We start from the raw sequence: 5000 nt of genomic DNA, 5'->3' as shown, positions 1-5000 counted from the left end.
CGGGCCGTAGGCCGGCACCCAGCGGGTCGCGACGTCCTACTAGGGGAGAAGTGCGGCCCACCGCACACCGGAACGGCCCCACCCCGCGGCGAGTGGAAAGGCAACCGGACACGACCCCGCCGCGGATTGCTCCGCGCGGGCGGCCGGCCCCATCTGCCGAGGGCGGGGGCCAGTGGCCGGATGGGCGTGAATCTCACCCGTTCGACCTTTCGGACTTCTCACGTTTACCCCAGAACGGTTTCACGTACTTTTGAACTCTCTCTTCAAAGTTCTTTTCAACTTTCCCTCACGGTACTTGTTCGCTATCGGTCTCGTGGTCATATTTAGTCTCAGATGGAGTTTACCACCCACTTGGAGCTGCACTCTCAAGCAACCCGACTCGAAGGAGAGGTCCCGCCGACGCTCGCACCGGCCGCTACGGGCCTGGCACCCTCTACGGGCCGTGGCCTCATTCAAGTTGGACTTGGGCTCGGCGCGAGGCGTCGGGGTAGTGGACCCTCCCAAACACCACATGCCACGACAGGCGGCAGCCTGCGGGGTTCGGTGCTGGACTCTTCCCTGTTCGCTCGCCGCTACTGGGGGAATCCTTGTTAGTTTCTTTTCCTCCGCTTAGTAATATGCTTAAATTCAGCGGGTAGTCTCGCCTGCTCTGAGGTCGTTGTACGAGGTGTCGCACGCCACACCGCCAGCCGGCTGTGCACGCTACCGAGAAAGTACCGGTATGCGAACCGCCAGGCGACGGGCGCGCATCGCACGTTTAAGGAGACGCGGCCGGCCACACAGGCGACCACGACACTCCCACGTCTCCGAAGCGGGACAAACGCCGCGCGCTTCAGTATACGTAGCCGACCCTCAGCCAGACGTGGCCCGGGAACGGAATCCATGGACCGCAATGTGCGTTCGAAACGTCGATGTTCATGTGTCCTGCAGTTCACATGTCGACGCGCAATTTGCTGCGTTCTTCATCGACCCACGAGCCGAGTGATCCACCGTCCTGGGTGATCTTTTCCTTTTCAGTCTCCCACTGTCTCTTTCAAGACAGTAGCATTTGCGGGACTGAGGCGTCTGACGGCCCCTGTTCCACTATTTTTTTTTGTGTCCAACGGCCTCACAGCCGATGGGCGTCGTACGGCTCCACACCGGAGCGGACAGGCACTCGGGCGAACGTCATTCAAAACCGGCGCCAGGCGCCAGGTACCGCAGGCCAGCCGCTCCAGAGCTTCAGCGCTCGTACCACACAACAACAACACTTCCGCTAGTTTTGAGAGGCACGCGTGGTTCCGCACGCGGCGCACGGCCACTGCCGTACAGGTAGCGTGTTGCGCGACACGACACGACACGCACATCGAAAGACATGCAGTCTAGTCGGTAATGATCCTTCCGCAGGTTCACCTACGGAAACCTTGTTACGACTTTTACTTCCTCTAAATGATCAAGTTTGGTCATCTTTCCGGTAGCATCGGCAACGACAGAGTCGATGCCGCGTACCAGTCCGAAGACCTCACTAAATCATTCAATCGGTAGTAGCGACGGGCGGTGTGTACAAAGGGCAGGGACGTAATCAACGCGAGCTTATGACTCGCGCTTACTGGGAATTCCTCGTTCATGGGGAACAATTGCAAGCCCCAATCCCTAGCACGAAGGAGGTTCAGCGGGTTACCCCGACCTTTCGGCCTAGGAAGACACGCTGATTCCTTCAGTGTAGCGCGCGTGCGGCCCAGAACATCTAAGGGCATCACAGACCTGTTATTGCTCAATCTCGTGCGGCTAGAAGCCGCCTGTCCCTCTAAGAAGAAAAGTAATCGCTGACAGCACGAAGGATGTCACGCGACTAGTTAGCAGGCTAGAGTCTCGTTCGTTATCGGAATTAACCAGACAAATCGCTCCACCAACTAAGAACGGCCATGCACCACCACCCACCGAATCAAGAAAGAGCTATCAATCTGTCAATCCTTCCGGTGTCCGGGCCTGGTGAGGTTTCCCGTGTTGAGTCAAATTAAGCCGCAGGCTCCACTCCTGGTGGTGCCCTTCCGTCAATTCCTTTAAGTTTCAGCTTTGCAACCATACTTCCCCCGGAACCCAAAAGCTTTGGTTTCCCGGAGGCTGCCCGCCGAGTCATCGGAGGAACTGCGGCGGATCGCTGGCTGGCATCGTTTATGGTTAGAACTAGGGCGGTATCTGATCGCCTTCGAACCTCTAACTTTCGTTCTTGATTAATGAAAACATACTTGGCAAATGCTTTCGCTTCTGTTCGTCTTGCGACGATCCAAGAATTTCACCTCTAACGTCGCAATACGAATGCCCCCGCCTGTCCCTATTAATCATTACCTCGGGTTCCGAAAACCAACAAAATAGAACCGAGGTCCTATTCCATTATTCCATGCACACAGTATTCAGGCGGGCTTGCCTGCTTTAAGCACTCTAATTTGTTCAAAGTAAACGTGCCGGCCCACCGAGACACTCAACAAAGAGCACCCTGGTAGGATTTAAACGGGGTCCGCCTCGGGACGCGAAAGCACGCCTTCGGCTCGCCCCACCGGCAGGACGTCCCACGATACATGCCAGTTAAACACCGACGGGCGGTGAACCAACAGCGTGGGACACAAATCCAACTACGAGCTTTTTAACCGCAACAACTTTAATATACGCTATTGGAGCTGGAATTACCGCGGCTGCTGGCACCAGACTTGCCCTCCAATAGATACTCGATAAAGGATTTAAAGTGTACTCATTCCGATTACGGGGCCTCGGATGAGTCCCGTATCGTTATTTTTCGTCACTACCTCCCCGTGCCGGGAGTGGGTAATTTGCGCGCCTGCTGCCTTCCTTGGATGTGGTAGCCGTTTCTCAGGCTCCCTCTCCGGAATCGAACCCTGATTCCCCGTTACCCGTTACAACCATGGTAGGCGCAGAACCTACCATCGACAGTTGATAAGGCAGACATTTGAAAGATGCGTCGCCGGTACGAGGACCGTGCGATCAGCCCAAAGTTATTCAGAGTCACCAAGGCAAACGGACCAGACAAGCCAATCCGATTGGTTTTGATCTAATAAAAAGCGTCCTTCCATCTCTGGTCGGGACTCTGTTTGCATGTATTAGCTCTAGAATTAACCACAGTTATCCAAGTAACGTGGGTACGATCTAAGGAACCATAACTGATTTAATGAGCCATTCGCGGTTTCACCTTAATGCGGCTTGTTACTGAGACATGCATGGCTTAATCTTTGAGACAAGCATATGACTACTGGCAGGATCAACCAGGGAGCTGCGTCAACTAGAGCTGAGCAGCCGGCCGCCCGGGAGTGTGTCCCGGGGGCCCGCGCGAACACGCAAGCGTCCGCTCAATTATTCTGCAAACAGGAGGAGGCCGGAGCTCCCCTGCACGATACACCTCGAAACCCTCTCAGGTCCCGGCGGCGCGCAGCGCCGTCCTAGGTACTTGGTCGGTTTCGAGAGAGGCGCAATCGCCCGGAGTTAGGCGAGTAGACGGTTTTAGTGCGAACACCCTTGCTCCCAACTGAGCCTTGGCCGCTGCCGACAGAGGCCCGGGAGCGTGCTGTCGTGGCATTGCCGGCGGGAGACAACACGCGCCACCTATGGTGACCGGCAGCTCCAACGCCAGCGCCACACAAGGGCAAAGCCCCCACTTGGGTGCAGAAGCGAACTCTCCCAGCACAGCGCACGCGCCAACACGTCCGCACAACTGCGATACAAACCACCTGCGAGAACCGCTGGGGCGACCGAGCAGCAGACGGCGTCGCGGCGCCGAGTGCCAGGCGGCGGCGCATCCTCAACGCACACAGTCCTCAATCAGACCAGCACACTGCAGATGTCCACCGCGCTTCGCACCGGGCTCGGCTGAACCAACTTTGGCCGCCAGGCGCCGCGTGCAGGGTGCGCCGCAGCGTAGCTGCGCCGCCTGCCGAGCCCGTCGGCTGGCGCTCCTGCCACTCGGCGCCCCCCACCAGCCGCCTGTTGCGCGTGCGCCCACGCAGCGCGCGGCCAACACGCCGGGCGGCCCCCCTTCACCGGCCGGGAACAGTCCCACCAAGCCACCGCCGCGTATCGCTTCATACCCACATGGGCCTAGTCACGTGTGTGGATGTGGCGGGTACCGCTGAAACAACCGGTTAATAGCTGTACCGATCGTCGCCATCACAGATTCACCTCCAGCGTGAACAACCGCTCAACAACGGATTTCCAGTTCATTGCGTATCTTGGGCAGTAAAACGTAGATGTCCACCTACATTTGCGAATTCAACAATTCTTGCATGCCAGGATGTCATGTGTCACGACACGCTACATCAGACCACATACACACTGCGACATGTGCAGAAGAGAACACGTGGAAGGTGGCCCGCGCACGTATGCGATGTCCCTTCCGCGATCCACTGTCAACCGGCATCTGCGGCATGTCCCAGATATGGAACGCGGTCCACCAGGGTAGCACTTTGTGTGAGGGCAATACGACAAAGTCGGAATACACGCGTCACTACATCACACGGCTCACGCTGACCTGACCTGACTCACCGCAACCACCACCCCCAGCGACCCAGGGTGACATACAATGCGTTCGTACGTTCCTCCCACACGCCTCTAACGGCGTACCACAGTGCAACCTAGCTGTTATTGGGAGACGAGACAAGTAGCATCGAGCACAACATATGGAAATTGAGATTCGACACCGTTGGGCACAGCCAGCGTACGGTCACACGTATCACACTACTTCACTCTGTACGTAACTACCGATGATCGGTACCAGCGTGTGGGTTACGCGTACGACATCAGCGGACAATGGACACAGACCATACCACGACGTACACTGAGGGCGTCGACATCTGAACGCAACTGAACAGCTGCGAGGCTCATTAACACTCAAAACGCCAGACCGACCAGCTTGAGAGGACGGAGACACAAAGAGAGGGGCAGAGGGGGGGGGGGGGCGATATTAGTCCTATTGCAGTACAATTGACAGTGGATAGCGGGAATATGTGGAAAGT

At 57.1% G+C, this 5000-nt stretch overlaps 3 non-coding genes across 3 annotated transcripts in view; all 3 read right to left on the bottom strand.

Moving 5' to 3' along the window:
- Nucleotides 1-658, bottom strand: part of LOC126318540 (large subunit ribosomal RNA) — a 4222-nt gene extending 3564 nt beyond the window's left edge. Inside the window, exon 1 of the ribosomal RNA XR_007557358.1 lies at nt 1-658. This exon is cut by the window's left edge and continues 3564 nt beyond it. This is a non-coding gene — a ribosomal RNA (large subunit ribosomal RNA).
- Nucleotides 659-846: 188 nt separating this feature from the next.
- On the bottom strand, nt 847-1001 carry LOC126318495 (5.8S ribosomal RNA). Its single transcript, XR_007557318.1, has one exon. It is a non-coding gene; the product is annotated as a 5.8S ribosomal RNA (ribosomal RNA).
- Nucleotides 1002-1369: 368 nt separating this feature from the next.
- On the bottom strand, nt 1370-3264 carry LOC126318529 (small subunit ribosomal RNA). Its single transcript, XR_007557349.1, has one exon. It is a non-coding gene; the product is annotated as a small subunit ribosomal RNA (ribosomal RNA).
- Between the last annotated feature and the right edge of the window lie 1736 nt (nt 3265-5000).

Source organism: Schistocerca gregaria, unplaced genomic scaffold (genome assembly GCF_023897955.1).
Source record: "Schistocerca gregaria isolate iqSchGreg1 unplaced genomic scaffold, iqSchGreg1.2 ptg000670l, whole genome shotgun sequence".
Lineage (NCBI taxonomy): Eukaryota > Metazoa > Arthropoda > Insecta > Orthoptera > Acrididae > Schistocerca > Schistocerca gregaria.
Note: the sequence above shows the minus strand (reverse complement) of the source record. Positions and strands in the feature narration are given on the sequence as shown.